This window comes from Coturnix japonica, chromosome 15 (assembly GCF_054131305.1).
Source record: "Coturnix japonica strain WE chromosome 15, WE-NBRP24, whole genome shotgun sequence".
NCBI lineage: Eukaryota > Metazoa > Chordata > Aves > Galliformes > Phasianidae > Coturnix > Coturnix japonica.
The window spans coordinates 17,141,219-17,157,305 of record NC_140677.1 but is presented as its reverse complement, the minus strand read 5'-3'; the positions used below and the strand labels follow the sequence as shown (position 1 = coordinate 17,157,305).

The following is a 16,087-nucleotide window of genomic DNA, read 5'->3' as shown; positions in this document are numbered from 1 at the left end:
ACAGGCAGAAACCCAAGAGATCATTTCTCTACCCCACATGAACCAGGCCCTGCCAGGCTCCCAGTCTGCCCTACCTGAGGCACAGGCACCACAAGGCATCAGCATCACAGCCCTTTGCTTTGCACCACTCTGACACTGCACAAAGCCCCAGCACACCAGTTCTGCTTCATGTAGCAAAGCAGTTGGATAGAGCAGTACAACGGGAAAAGCATTACAGCAAAGGTGTGACGATGGAAGGACTAGCATGAAAGAAAGGCAGTATAAAAGGAGGGAAGAAGATTGCTCACCCATATCAGAAGATCCTAGTTTTTGATTTGCAGGGGAAAGCTTTGCCAAGGAGGGATCTGCAACCAGAGATCCTTCCTTAGTGGCAGTCAGCCCTTAAATGGGGTCTGGGAGAGGTGCAGCCGGGTTCCAACCCTTCCCATCACACAGCTGAACTGCCTTCACTTGTGCTCCCAGGGCTGACCAGTCCTTTCCCCAGGTGCTCAATCAGTGGTTCAGGCTGGGACTCAAGTTACCATCCATGTAGAAACACATTTGATTTGACTTTCTTTCCCTTCTCCATAAGTTCTTTACGTTCTGTAAAGTCACAGACTTGATAATGCAACTGAAACGTGCATCATTCTGAGCATCTCACAGTCTATAAGAATGACTGTACTGATATTTGATGTGACAGCAGCCACAAATTCCAACACACTTTTTGACAGCAAGCACCACTGTGATGCTTCAGGACAACTGAGCTTGTAGTCAATTGCATCTCTTAATTTGCTTAGCACATTTTATAGACTAAAAAATGAATTCAGAAATCACATCAGCTTTTGAGGAAGGTACCACGTGATGCTGGATATACTGAATCAGGTGTTTCATGCTATAATATGGAAAACATGAGAAAATCGCCTCTTTAATGGCCAAGAAATCCCATACTTGCTAAAGCACCAGGTAAAAAGCTGTGCATTTACAGAACCTATGACCGTCTCTGATATTGTCCCATATCTGTAACCACCTTTTCAAAGTGCCTGGAAGGATGCAAAGGCTGCCATGAACATTTGTTTGGAAGCAACCTACGTATATATGTGAATATCCTCACCTCTCGTGTGTCATTACCCATTTGATTGTGCTGGTGGGACTACAGGACAGCCAGTACAACAGTGACTCTTCAGGAGGTGATGAAATGACACACTATCTCCTTTAAATAACATGTTCAAACCACTCTTCTTCAGGAAATGTGCACTATGAACATTCAACCCGAGCACTGTAAAACCCAGTACTCCCATTTGGGCCTTTCCTAACTGATAAGCAAAGCCTTCAGCACGGATTAATATCCAGCATATGTGAGAATACCACACACATCTGTTAGTAACGAGTGTGTGCATTTTCCCCTGTCCCTCTTTGCCCTTTTTTATCTGAATCTGCTTTTCCTGATTGCTCTGACTGTTGTACACCACAGCATTGGCATCCATTTGTTCTCTGAGCTTGGCTTGGCCACACCGATTATATTAAACCCTTTCAATTTACACAGTGTTCGGATTCATTTGATCCATCCATTTTTGCCACCCAACAAAAGAGCTGAAATGAATGAATCAATTTTTAAAACAAATAGGACTTGACAGCAGAGACACAGATTTCTGTGAATGGCAAAAGGTGGCTAATTAAGAGCTCTGGGGATGATGAGGCTTTTATTTCTCTATTGAAAAGGAGCTTTGTGAGCTTACAAGTGTTCTCCAGCTCCAGCTGGACAGATCCCTTCTTTGGGGAGAAAAAGACGATTCATTTTTCGTGCCTCCACTTGGCTGGTGGTACCTGTCCTGCCTCTGTGTGAGCACAGGTCAGAGCTTTAGGCAATTACTGGTTTCCAAATGCTGACACAGACACCTGGAAAGGCTGCTGCCCTTCCTGGAAAGCACACAGCACCCATTTGGGAAACTGACCTTCCTTACCCCTGTCTCCTGATGTCCCTGGCATTTTCTTTCTTAGGAAGCAAAAGATCACAGTCCTGTGGTGTATGAGTTGGCACGATGGCATCACCGTAGAGCTGGACATAAATAAACCCGATTAGACACACACATGGGTCTCCCTATTGTATTCTGTAATAAAGTGCATATCTAACATAAAATGAAAGGATTGCACCAGCTATTCCGCCGGTGGTAGGCGACCAGCTAGGAGGCGGCTCTGACCCACAACAAGGCTTGCTCTCAGCACTGCTGCACATTTGAAGTGCCCCAAGGGGAGAAAGGGGCTGCTTCCACATTTGATTGCTCCTTGTACAAACAATCTGGGCTCGCTTAATCCTCACCCACAGAGCACTGCATGCTGTAGAGGTTTACAGAGTGCTAAAACTGAACAAGCCCTTAAAGCAGCAGAGATACTTATATTATAGGTGTATCTTTTTAATAAATAAACGGGCCCTTATGTAAACCAAGGAAGACCTGGAGCTCCTTGGGCCTCCGGTTGCACTGCTGTGCCACAGCAGCTCCTGCTGTAGTGTGGGCCGGGCACCAGGAGGAAGCCAAGTTGCCAGATTTCCAGTATCTTTGCAGCACTCCTGGTGGAATCCCACAGCTCCCAACTTCCTGAATTCTAGACTTTATGAAAGCTGCCTTTTGAGTCTCAGGAGCTCTGGTTGCACACTGGGCACGTCGCACAGCAAAGTCCAGCAGGTTCCTCTGGAGTGGCCAGAACCTGCTCAGCTTGGAGAGAAGCCGCTTCCCAAAAAGGGAGAGAAAACCTGCCAGAGCACTCCCAGGAACATCCAGAAGGCCCAAAAGAAGGACACAAAGTAAGGAGAGCAAAAACAAACTCTTGTTGAGCTCTTCCAGTATCTCAGGGTGGTTTCTTCATGCTCTGCAGGAGTCTTAACAGAGAAAAGGCAGAAATCATGTTTTTGTCCTGAGCAGGTTTCTCGTTCCTTGCTGGTTCATCTATGTCATCTTTCATGGATTTTGGAGTACAAACTCACAGAAGGCTGAGGAGTAATTGTTGCTGTCTATTAGCTTCTGACTGAAGCGAAGGGTGATAACCCTGCCTCCAAGGGCAGCAATTCCTTTGGTTTTACATCCATGGCCGTTGAAACAATCAGCTTTCCAAACAGCCCTTCCCCAAGCTGAAGGCAGTGAGTAATGCTGTAATAAAAGGAATGATTTTTAAGCACTTGGCAGCCTTTCATTTTCATCCTGGTCTGTCAGAGCGCCCGCAGCAGGCGCTGCTCACTCAGCCTCCATCCTGCCCATCCCTGGGGCTCCTGGTGCCTCCCCTCTGTTTACATCCAGAGTGAAAAAAGTCATGCAATATCATAAGTTTGGGAATAGATCCTTGTGCAAATTATTCATGAGCTATGCATTATGCATGGGGTGCTGTTGTGGTACAAAGCAGTATCTTGTAGGAGCATATTTACCTCGTGCAGACATTTAATCCACACACAGCCTTATGAGCTGCCACTTAACGTCTAGTTTCTCACGTGAATAAAACATCAGATGTTCCCAGCCTGCTGCAGGGAGTTGTGCTGCAATGCCCAGAGCCCTGCACAGAGTGATGGGTGCTGGGGGAGGTTCATCAGGTGGGGGAGGATCCCTGCAGGTGACCCTGAGCAGCAGAGCATCCCTCAAGACCTGTCTCTACGCTGGGGACAGACTGTGGCACTCCCAGCAGAGCCTGCAGCCCCATGTGCAGATGTGGCAGTTGGGCAACCAGGGCTCAGAGCATCAGGAACCGGCAGCTGGTTGGGACCTGAAACTGCTTTTCATCCACATGTTGGGCTGAGCTTTGTTGCAGTACTTGGTGGAACTCTTCACAAAGTGGACAGTAGTTGCGCTTTCTCTTTCACTGCTCTTCTCTAAGTATCTTTTATCAGGCACAGAGTTTTCCCCTTGAATCTTTAGAAGCAGCGCTTGTTCAAGCAGCTGATCATGACAGCAGAGACTGTATTTTCAGGAGAAACAAATCATTTGGAGTTTTGAGAAGCAGGATTTTATCAGGCACATCAAGCCCTGGTTTACTCCTTGTTCTTCTGCCCGGCTGGGTCAGGCCACAAAGCATCCTTCAGCTCTCACCAGGACACCTGAGCCTCTCAGAAACCCAAACTCAGAAGCCAAAGGCACTTCCCTTTTCTCAGGAACTTTCATTTCTCGTGGAAAGCACCCACAGAAGCTCAAACCCCACTTCTCTATGGGACAGAGCAGGTTGAAGCAGAATGTAAGTAACGCTCTTCGCTTGGCTGTGACCTCACATGATGTAAGCCTACGTTACTTGGGCTTTTTTTCTATGAACAAGAAGAGATGGCAGCGGCCCATAAAAGTCAGTCATCTCAATACAAGTATTTTGGCAGGTATTTAGGCTTAATTTACCATTCAGATGGCTATTTTATTAAGAACCCACATGCAGTTTCTTGCCATTTCACTTGAGAACATCCAAGCTCTGCTCAGCCACCTCCTCCTCTTGCAGTGCAGGCTCCTACTCCAGAGGACAGAGAGCAGATCTCAGCAGGGCACTGCAGCAAACACAGCCCACGGTGTCCTCGTGACTTCAGACACAGGTGATGGGCTGCATTTTACTGGCTGTTTCAGGATGTAGAGCTGGGCAGATTCAGAAGCCCCCCTGCCCCCAGGTGTCAAGCTTTGAGCAAGGCCTCGTGCCACTGGGGTGACCTTTTGTGCTCCTTTGTGTTCATCTTTCCAATTTCAGATGTTAACGTCTTAATGTCAGAACCGAACACAAGCCAACAGTTCTGGGTGAAAAGCAATTTACAATAGAATAAAAGTGGTGGCAGGACACAGGGGGCTCAAAGCGATGCCTTTCCAAGGGGAGATCAGCTGCTTTCTCTCCACTGGTGTCAGCAATATTAAAAAGAGGGAGTGGGAAGACAGATAAACAAGGAAATCTTAAAGAGTAAATACGCTCTAACTAGTGGTTATCACTGCACTTAATAATTAGGGTACTAATTAAGAGGGTAAGTAACACGCTAGCTATTAGATTCTGGTAATTAGTGTTTTCTTCCTCGAGATAATAACAAGCTGGAAAGAAAACAAAAAGACATGAATCCATTCTGCCATTCACACTATTTGCGTCATGCAAACCCATTACACTTGTTAATGTTCCCTGGCACCACAGAGCAGTACTTCCCAATTTTGCAGCATCTTGCAGCTCACCATTTCACATGCACAGACTGGACCTTGCTGATGGCCCATGGGATTTCCATTCACCATCCAGAAGTCAGCTCCTTAATCCACCCAGCCTTAGCTTCCATGTCATGCTGGTGATCAGAGCTGTGTGCACAGCTGATCCCTTTGTCATGCAGTGACACAGCACAGTGCTCCTGTAGCTGGGGAAAGCACAGTGGTGGCACTCAGGGATAACACAGGGGTACCGCAGGATTTCCAGCCCTTTCACCCGGGACACAGGATGTTCCTGTCTTCCTCCTCAATCTACAGCCCCTCAGGGATGCAAAGAGCAGTGCCCAGATCTGGCTGTGTTGTAGATGGAAGGGTGGCAATTACCTTGCAGGATGCAGCATAGGCCCCTGCCTCACAGACCGTGTGCACTCAGAGCCTCACAGTGACCAGACGGGATCAAGAAGAGCCATGAGGGGACATTTCTTGGATAAGCCCTCAAGCTGGGGTGGGCATGGACAAGACAAGGTGGTATGCAGTGCATGCATCTACACCAGCATTCTGATTGCTGTCGGGATGGAGAACATCTGCCCATTACCCTCCACTCACAATGCTTCAGCCTGCACCACGGAGCAGGAGGTGATGGCTGCATCCCCTGGGGCGATGGCTGACCCTGAGCTGTGCACCTCGAGTGCTGCCCTGGGACCCCAGCAGAGCTCATAGGGGATGGCGATGTGCATGGGGTGGGTGCAGCCCCATCCCACAGCCAGGGCACGGCGCTGTTTGGTGCAGGGGATGCAGCCAGTGATGTATTTGTTCTAAAAGGACTAAAGGTCTGTGCCTTGGGTAACCAATGAGCCAGGTGATTCTCTGACTCTAAATGGCTGCCCATGACTTTTTTATGCAGAAAAAAATCTTGAATGACATGAATTAGGTTAAAGGCAATTTGACAATATAGATTTAGGAAAAACTCACATCTCTGTCTTTATTTCAGGAGACATTTTTGAGAAAAGAGACGTATCAATTACTATCTGCTTGCGTGCATTGCTTTTGCTGGCTTCCAGGGGTTGCTTCAGATGACAAAAGTACTTAATGCTGATCTTCCTTCTATGTGCTGACCTTTAAAATACCCTTTTTTGAGAAGAGAGGGGTGTAGATTAACACCGTGTCTGGGGAAATGCAGCCTCTCCAGTGGGCGAAGCTGCCAAAATACAGCGAAAGATGATGAAGGAAACATTACCCTTTACTTTGCTTTTGGACTTCCCCTGCGTGCAGCTCCTCACACACCTCTGGAAAGCACAGCAGCGATTCTCAGCGTGCTGCTGCCTTCAGAGAACTGGACTTCCACTGACCTCTGGAAAAAGAACATCTGAAACACAGAAATTGAGTTATTCTCTGCATTGCTGTGCTGTCATACGTTACAGTTCCGTTCCACGAGCAGCACACACACACATGCAAATTGGTCCCACTGGGAGAACGGAGTTATCTGAAAAAATAAACAGCAACAAAACAAAACCAACCTGTAACGAGGAGTGAATACAAGCTGCCTAGAAAACTCGTTTCTTTTGAGCCTGTGTTACTTACAGTGCATCAGGTGCTACGTTTGAAGTCTCTGGTAGGTGAGCAGGAGACAGTATTATAGAGACCCGCTCTTCATAGAATTCTAATTACACCTCTGGTGTGTGTGCTGTCAGGCTTTGCTCACATTAAGGCTTTGGATTCATGCCCAGTCTTCTACTCTGATAATGCAAAGTAAGCTCGAGAGGTCTGCACAACCTCTGATTGCTTTCTGGGTACGGTTGGGCATCTTGGGAAGCTGCTGCAAGGAAAGCAGCTTGGGCTGTTTGCCTGCTTCTCCTCATCCTCCCCTGGCTCCTTAAGAATGAGCATTTCTCCCCACTGTGCACACAGCAAAGCAGAGCTCCTCACGGCCCCTTGCTGATGGGCCATGGATGGTCCTGACAGAACGCTGTGAAAACGTTCCTAAAAAGCCTTTCCCTCGTGCAGCATCATCTCCTGCAGACTCAACCTCCACTCAGACCTGAGAACAGAGGAATCCCAGCCATTACCCAGCTGAGCCTAATGCATGCAATAGGAAAACACGAGCAGTTGTAGGAGGATTAATCTTCTGAACGATGCACGGATGTGAGGGAAAATGTCTTTGATTTATATAATGTTGGAAGAGGGGAATATAATTCCAAGAGGTAATTGCTAATTTTGATTTATTAGGTTACATGCTGGATGCAGTGGGTTTATTATGGTTACACTACCTAATTTATTAGAGTAGATATTTACTGTAATGGGAATATATATTAATCAATAGATACACTGATTAACTAGGGATTACTCTCTGCAGTGCAGCACTGGAATGACAGTCAGGCCAGTCACAGACAGAGATGACTGTCAGATGCTGTGAGTTATACACCTAAATCTGATTTTACCCTGGAACAAAAAACCCTGGCAGTTTGTCAGGCTTGGGAATTCCTGTTTCTGTTGTAACAGGCCGTATGTCAGATGTAGCAGCCAAGGTACCTGCTCAGAGGCCCATTCTTCTCCAAGTGGATGATTTATGCATTTTAATATGAAACGTATCACTCACCAGGAAGTTTCTTTCAGTACGTGACACACACATTCCACCCACCTAGTACGCTTTGACATGTAATACATCCCACTGTCCTGCTTCCTCCAGGGGAACGTCTCTAATCCCTTTCACACCTCACGGAATCACCAAATGGGGCTGGAAGGGACTCACGAGATCACTGAGCCCAACCCCTGCTAAAGCAGCGCCCTGCAATCGGTCACATAGCTCAGGGTCCAGATGTGTCTTCAGTATCTCCACAGGAGGAGACTCCACAGCCTCTCTGTGCAGCCTGTGCCGGTGCTCCACCACCCCGACCATAAAGAAGCTCTTCCACATGTCAGCCTTCTGACAGCTGTGGGAAGCCTTAGCTTTGCAGAGAGCCCTATAAGAAGCTGTGAGAACCTTGTGATATCATCTACAAACCCCGTCTGTGGAGGGCCAGGACCAGTATCCAGGGATGCTGTCACCTGCAGACGCTGCTGACTGTAAGCCATGGCAGTGGCACAGGGAACCTCTCAGCATAGACCAAAAAAAAGCACTCTCATGTCAGGAAAAGTAATTGGAAAATTTCTGAGAAACAAGGGGGATAGAAAATGGCTCTTTAATTATGAAAAGCAAAATCCTCTTTCCTAAAGCAGATCTAGAGAGCAGAAATGCATTAACATACGGGATTTCTGGGGCCAAGTGGACAGGAAAAGGCACTGTTTGCTGAATAAGCAGAAGCGCTGCTTAGCATATGAGAAACATATGCAGCAGAGGAAAACACGGTCTAGCTCCAGCAATGAAATGGAAGCAGCCCCAGAGCGTGGATTTGAAAACCATCTGGATGTTTCTAAGTAACCAGCCTGGCTGTTCTGCTGTGCTGAGTGCTGATGGGCTCCCGGGGCAAGCAATAGTAGCAACAGAAGGTGCCGATTGCTTCGCAGATTTGACAATCAGGCCGGCTCTTCAGGAGTGTTCACATGGGCTGAAACACGTGAACCTGAGCCTCGAGACACCACAATATACACCGACCAGAGGTGTGATCACAACAGGCACATGTGAGGATGGAAGGGAGCCCTCCCTGCGATGGTCAGACTGGGGACAGTCTCAGCCCTGGGGCTGGGGAAAGGCTCTGCCTTGGAGCAGCTCATCCAAACAGCGCTGGGTCTTCTCACTCAGACTAGAAATTAGGTCAGAACTTTCTAGGAAACCTCTGCAGCCTGTATTAGAGCTCAGTTCAAAAGATCAGAGTGGAGCAGTTCCATAAAAGCCAAATGCAGCCACACGTGGAGATGGAGCAGTAACGGGGAGAAATCTTACAGCTGAATGCTGCTGAGCTGACACCCGGAGCTCACTGCCTTAAAAAGCTCAGCACAGCTCTGCAAAAGGCAGAGGAGCAGAGGTAAACCAGGCCTTCCACCAGCACCATCTGCTCTGTTAGTGCTGGGGCATCGTTTCCCCTGTTCCCATCTCCACCGTTGGTTTGGCTGCAAAGTGCCACTTCAGCCCTTTACCTTCCCCTGGCGCTGGAGCCCTTATCAGTACTTGGAGCTCCTCACTCAGGTTTGGTATTGCAGCTCTGTATTCCAAAGCACTGTTTGGATTTGATCATCTCTTCCCAGAGAAAAACACTTAGGGCCACGTTTTTAAAAAGCCATTAGGCTCCTGCTTCATTTAAATACACAACAGCAGGCGGCTCCGGCTGATTCCCTACTTGAGCACAGCCTCCTGATTTATACACACAAGTGGAACAGCTTCCACAGATGCTCATTTTCCCTCTTGTTTTATCCACCTCGTGCCTAAGAATTTACCTTTACTTACGATTTGCTTCATCTGCACAGTAATTACACAACCATTCAGTATGCAGAATGCACTGACCAGTTTCCTCCGGTTTGAAAACAGAGCTCACTGGGCTCCTTTTATCCTGGGCCATCCCACGATGAAGGAGCTTTGGGGTCAGTCCCACGTCTGAGAGACAAACATGCACATCATGGGCAAAAAGAGCAGAGTCCAGACATGGTCATCCCCGCCCAGACAGCCAGGGGGAACACTGCAAGTTTCAGTATGAGCACTTTTGTCTCTGATATTCCCACACCAGTGTCTCCCCACGTTGCTTTGCTTTATGAGACCCCCTGTCTGTGCATGTTCTGTCCCAGAATGGGGAAAGCTTTTATTTAACCTTTTTTTGGGTAGTTGAAATGAGTAGCTGGAAATGCAGCTCCTCCATGTGTGATGGTTTAATCTCAAAACGTTCCTGGGACTCTTACAGTTTTCTTTAGAAGATTAAACAAAGATCTCCATCAGAAGAATGGGGGAGTTTGTTCCTTTTTCTTCCGCAGAAGAGAACAGCAGAGTGCAGGAAACTGCGTTCAGATATTTCTTAAGCATATCAGTGCTGCTGATTGTGATTCATGCTGGCAGAAATCTGTGAGCATCAGCTCCCAAAACACTTCCACCTGATCCATGCAGGTTTTCCTGAAAGGATGCCAGAAAATCAAGTTTCCACTGAGAATGAATGCAACAAAGACTGCCACCTAAAGACAGCACATACAAACTATCACAGATTGGAGGCCAGTGCTGAAGAGCTCAGGGTGTCCAGACCCGCGGATAAAAACTATTAGATGGGTCTGTATAACCTGGAATAATTCCTAATATTGTGTCTATTAATTCCTAATATTGTGAGCAAGCAGGAACTGAGCATAGAAATAACAAAGGTGATGCCAAAACCCAACAGACTAAGGTAGATAATGAGAACTCCAGATAAATGGTTATATGCCATAAACTTTTTACTTGGTCAGCTACAACTGACCACAGAATAAGACCACTGTGGTCTAGGCAGCTAAGGCTGAGCATTACACCTTGTCTTCATTAAAATGCAGTGCCCAGTTACACGCTTTCACTCATCGTATCTTCAGTGATGCATGGGATGGAGGATAAAATCAAGGGTCAGTACAGAGCAGCACTGCAATAAGACATCTGTTTCTCTGAAACTCAGCAGCTTACCCCCAGAGCGAGGTCTGTGCCTCCAGGCTGCTGTGGTATTAGTTTCTTAATGTTCTTAAACTTACCATAGGATCACAGAATCACCAAGGTTGGAACAGATCTCTAAGATCACCCAGTCCAACCACCCACCTACAGCCAATAATTCCCACTGAGCCATGTGCCACAGTACAAATCTCAACATTTCCTGGGCACCCCCAGGGCCGGCACCTCCACCACCTCCCTGTGCAGCCCATTCCAGCTCCTGGAGAAGAAATGTTTCCAACAGGAATCCCCCCGGTGCAGAACTTCAACACTCACATTCTTTTTTTCTTGTCTGTCTATAAAATTGTGCCATCTACGTTTTTCTATCAACATTGTATTACATCTTTCAAGCCATCTGTTCTGCTCTGTCAGTAATATTTTCAGTGCAAGTTTTCTTTAGAAGCAGTTTTTTGGTATATGTTGTATATATTATTTTTCCTGGCAATGATTCCTCAGATTTTTTTGGCTCACATTTCTCAGGGCCAGAGCTCTCCAGGCAGGATTTCCATCAGCTTTGTTGGAGAAAGTTGAAGAGAAGCTGCAGCAGAAATGTTTACAGTCACACCCAGGCTGTGAGGTTTCTGCATCTCCTGATGCGTCACTATTTCAAGACATGATTTCAGTCCAGGGAGTGCATCACAGCTCAGGATTACAAGGCAGCTCCTTAAATTCCCTGCAGAGAAGAAGACGCTGAAATAAATAGAAAATAAGGTTAAAAAATTCCCCCCTCCTCCCTGATTGTTACCAAAGTAATTTGGAACTTTTAATTTAGTTGCTTGTTCCTGTTTGACTTGATTTTGTGACACACCAGGATCACTTTCTTCTCACAGCAACCAAGCAGAAGAGTATTTCTCAGTCATGCTTAACAGTTGTTCAGGCCTGAAAATAAAAGGCTGTATTCAGACAGTGGCAGAGGTGTCCCTCTTCAGCTCATGAGCGGTCCCTGTAGAAGTGGATTAATACACAGCACACAGCAGGTGGTAGAAAGCAAAATCCTTTCCAAGGCTTACCCGTGATGGCCAGAAATATATTCATAAGGAGTAGAAATCATTATTCTCCTGAGAGTCCTCGGGGAGGAAACGAGCTTATCATTTGCTAGCAAATGATTTCAACCTTTTGGCAAAGGTTAGAGGACAAAGATATATTAACTGAAGTAATTCAAGTCAAGTGTAAAGTAGCAGAGTTACATGGCCTTGGGGAAGAATCTAAAGACTGAGCTGCTGAAGATGTTCCTGCATTAGAAAGCAAGGAGCGCTTCTGTATTCTTTTCTAAGAACAAAATGATCACCAACAATTTATGAAGTTTTACCTGCATGAGACTGGAACACTTTGAATCTCCTAATAAAATTTATTGCCAGCCTTGTGCATCAGTTGATACCTGCATGCCTGCACTGCACCGGGCTGCCAGGAAGTGCATGCAGCGGCTGCCTCTGCTGCATCACATGGTGGGCTCTCCTCGAGCAGGTGCTCTGGGAAGAACGGATGTGTCCACACGCCGTGTTTACTTTGTCCTCTATGAAAGTCAGCCATGGGAAGATAGTGATGTGCAATGCAAAGGTGAGAGCCGCAAAGGAGGGTTACTCTCAGGTCGCATCAGGTACACAGACACAGTTGTACTAATTAGATAATAGAACCACAACGTAAAACAAATGATGCCTGGATTAAAATACTACGGTGGGTGCTGGAGGTTTCCACTGTAGGGAGAACACAGACACATACACGATTCTGGAGAGAAGTGAAGAATGCCAAATCTAATTGAAACTACAGGGTGCAAGAGGGAAGGGGCACAGAAGAGAGACTGTAATTACAGCAGCTGGAAAGCAGGCAGGACAGCGGGGTTAGAGCAGCACTGTCTGCAGCCATTGTGAGACCTTCCGTGATTACAAACCACCAAGAACCAAGCTTTAATTCTATGAGCTCCATTTGGCAGCAGGGATCTGTGGGCAATCTGAGGCCCCGCTTCCATTTGGGCTGGAAAACAGAAGACATCAGCCTCTTTCCATCCCTGTCCTTTATTGCCAGCTTTGGTGCTTTCTCACACAAATGCTCCTGGTGACACGTCACATCCCTGGAGCTGTACAGCTCTTGGCAGCTGTCCCCTTTAGCAGGGCAAACCGTGCAGATGCTTTAAGTACTTAAACTTGGCCAGTTTAGTAGCCAGGCTGAGAGAAGTGGGATGGTAGAGTCTAGCCAAAGTAAAGACACTGAAACCTGCTTTCCAGACAGTAGAAGGCTTCAAAATCTAAACAAAAAATTGCATCTGATGAAGATATGAGCATATTTATGCCATTCTTCACCCACTCTGTCCCCACGCAGTGCCTATATCCGCTGTAGAAGAACTGACTAGAACGATAGGATGCAAAGGAGGACAAACAAAGAATCCCTCCGGAGAGCTCCTGCTTCCCAAAGCGGGGCAGCTTCACACCCTGTCAGCCGTGAGGAGTTTCCTTCTCCATCCGCATCTCTAGAAGGAAAAGGCAATGCCAAAATGACTTTGTACCAGCAGAGACAGGCTGTGAGACCGCACACCAGCTGCATCCCTCCTTACATAGGGGCTTCTCATACTGTCCCATGGGTGACCAGCATGTGTTTCACATTATTTCCTCGGGCTTCACGTTACAAAAAAGCAGTACAAGGAACTCAGGTTCACCATCAATGGATGGTGGCAGAATTTGATTCAAAAAGAGCAAAACTCTGTAGCTGTCATCAAGATGAAGACTCAGCACAGTGTAAAATCACGGCTGGCAGAGGCTGCACCGCCTGTGTGCATGGGATTAAGCCACAGCTTACCCCGAGCTCCCCATGAAAAAACATTTAACAGCTACCTCTGCACGTGCAGATTAAAAACACAAGCAAAGAAATGCAAAAAGCAGAAGCATGACTTCAGCACACACAGCTGGGGCCAGCTGGCACATTGCTGCCAGGGAGCGTGGGGCAGCTTCAACTGAGCTGTAACCAAGAGGCAAACTCCCTCAGCTTGAAGCACTCCTGAAGCAAAGCCCCTGGCTCAAGTCTGCCGAGCCTTCTGTACTTGGATGGCAGCTTGCACATGCTTGGCAACCGTTTGGTGCAATTTGAAGCTGGCTCAGACCTCAAGTAAAAAGATTAATGGGATATTTGAAATCTCGCTCCTATTTTCCCTCAGATCTTACTTTTGTAAAAGCTCTGATGTTGGTTGCTGAGCTCCTTAAAACATAATCTGCACAATGTGCCACAGTAAATAAACAGATTTAAGCAGCAAGTCTGTTTAGGAGGAGTTTATGTAGAAAACACATGCATCACTAAAGAGAGCTTATTTCTTATCCGAATCCAAGCACTTAGGAGGCGATCCTTCAGGGTGCTCTGCAGGCAGCGTGAGATTAATTCTGTTTGCAGCAATTATTTTCAGGATGTTCTGCACTCCCATTAAGAGGCTGGGAGTTCAGTTCGTTTCTTGGCTCAGGGATCAGAGAAAAGCTGGAGACATGAAGCAAGAGGAGCAATGCCCTCCAGCCAACTGACCCATAAGAGGAACCTTCCTGCCCGAGTGGGGTGGCCTTTAGCTGAAGCCTGACATGCTGAGCCCTGCCTGGACACGGACCCCCATCCTGCCTGAGAGCTGGACCATGTCACACCACCCCAGTGACACGTTGCACTTGTGTCACAAGCATCCACGTTCAGCCTCCAGCAACACTTGGGAATGGCAAAACCTCTGAACTTGCTCTGGAAACCAGGGAAAGGCTCACATGTACACACAACCTATAGGGCCCTCCAGGCCCCCACCGCCCTGCTTATTTTCCCCATGGACTCAGGGCTCACAAGAAGCTCCTCCTCACAGCAGGAGCACCAGGAGCTGCTGGTCACACCCAGCACTGCCTTGAACCCAGCGCCCAAGGCACCCAACCTGGATGGGAAAGCCAATGGAGGAACATGGTGGACAGCAGAGAGAGGGAGCATGTGAGCTTTCACCTGCTCACTAAATGGCTGCACAGGTTTTATGTGACTTTTAACTCTGGAGTGCAGAAGCAGTAGTTACCATAGCAATTTCCACATCACTTGGTACTTGTGCTACCTCTGAGAGTCGGAGCACCTTTATATAGAAATTCTTAGCGATGCACCATGTCTCTTTTCCTCCAAAAGATGCCTAAAAATCACAAGTGCACATCTTACGCTTCCCGAGATTTTAGAATCCTGTTGAAAAGTGGAACCTTTGTTTCAAGGGGGAATGTGGTGTATTGCACAGTAGAAACTTATTGCATTTCAGAGGAGGGAGAAGAAAGCGGCTTGTTCCAGAAGGACTCATCATCTGCAAACCATCCACAAAGGTACAGAAACGCGCCTGCCAAAAAGAAGGCCCTCGCTCAGTCAAAGATACAGCATGCTTAAAGAGAAGTTTTGTTTCCATGGTGACTGAATTTGGAGTAGGAACATCCCCTGCATCAGCCGTGGCTAGATCAAAAACCCAGCTGCTTTTGTTCGCTCCACAAGCTGGGTTATTAACCCTGCCTCGTCCAAACAAACATCCTGTTTGTATTCTGCTCGTCCCTTTTGCTGTGCACAGCTTCTCTTTGTAAATGAAGCAAGAAAAAGCAGGAAGGTCCAAATAAGCGCGAGCAGCTCAATCACACAATCCCAACAAGCAGAAATAACACTATTTTCCAACACCAAACCAGAATTTTTAGAAAACACCATTTGTGAAAGGACATCAGCAAGCACGGTGCTGAAGACAATTAACAATGACCAACGATGGAGAGGTTTTCCTCTCCTCACATCTCAGACATACAATCTCACCCTTCACTTATCTTATCCATCTCACAGATTTCTACAGAATGGGGCTCTCAGAAGCCAGCTCTGAAGGGATGGCGACCTGAGGCACGGACACACGTAGGAAAAGACCAATTAGGGCTGAAGAGCCTCAGCAGACACATTTTGATCAGCCATCTGCTTGCTCACAATTCTGATCTCCCTCACATCAAAGATCTGGCAGTGGTTTCACCTCAGCCAGCCAGATTGCCACCATCCAGCCCAGTCCAGGACTGGACCCCAGGCAGCAGCTGCAGCTTGAGCATCTCACAGGATGCACTGCCAAAGCACCACACGGAGCATGCCATGAAAGCCATTACCAGTGTGAATGTGCCCTTTCTGCTGCTCCTTATGTTCACCTGAGGCTGAGCATCAGGCCACACTCAATGAGGCCACAATTTCCAATGTGGATAATTTGCTTAGCCACCACAGCTGCTTCAGTGGAGGTTAAACCTAGATGCTGTATCCATGGATCTGTGCAGCCACACTTCCCAGCCTGTGCTCCCTGCAGCACGAGGAGAGGGGATGTGACAGCACTGCGAGGGACTCTGAAGGCAAATGCTCTGTCTGAGCTCTGGAAAAAAACATTTAATAGATTCACCAAAAAGCAATT

The 16,087-nt window shown here is 47.2% G+C and overlaps 1 long non-coding RNA gene across 1 annotated transcript; it reads right to left on the bottom strand.

The window, feature by feature from the left end:
* Positions 1 to 6,064: 6,064 nt before the first annotated feature.
* Positions 6,065 to 14,984, bottom strand: LOC146758410 (uncharacterized). Its single transcript, XR_014934889.1, has 2 exons — positions 6,346 to 14,984; positions 6,065 to 6,236 (listed from the first exon to the last, which is right to left on the bottom strand). It is a non-coding gene; the product is annotated as an uncharacterized LOC146758410 (long non-coding RNA).
* Between the last annotated feature and the right edge of the window lie 1,103 nt (positions 14,985 to 16,087).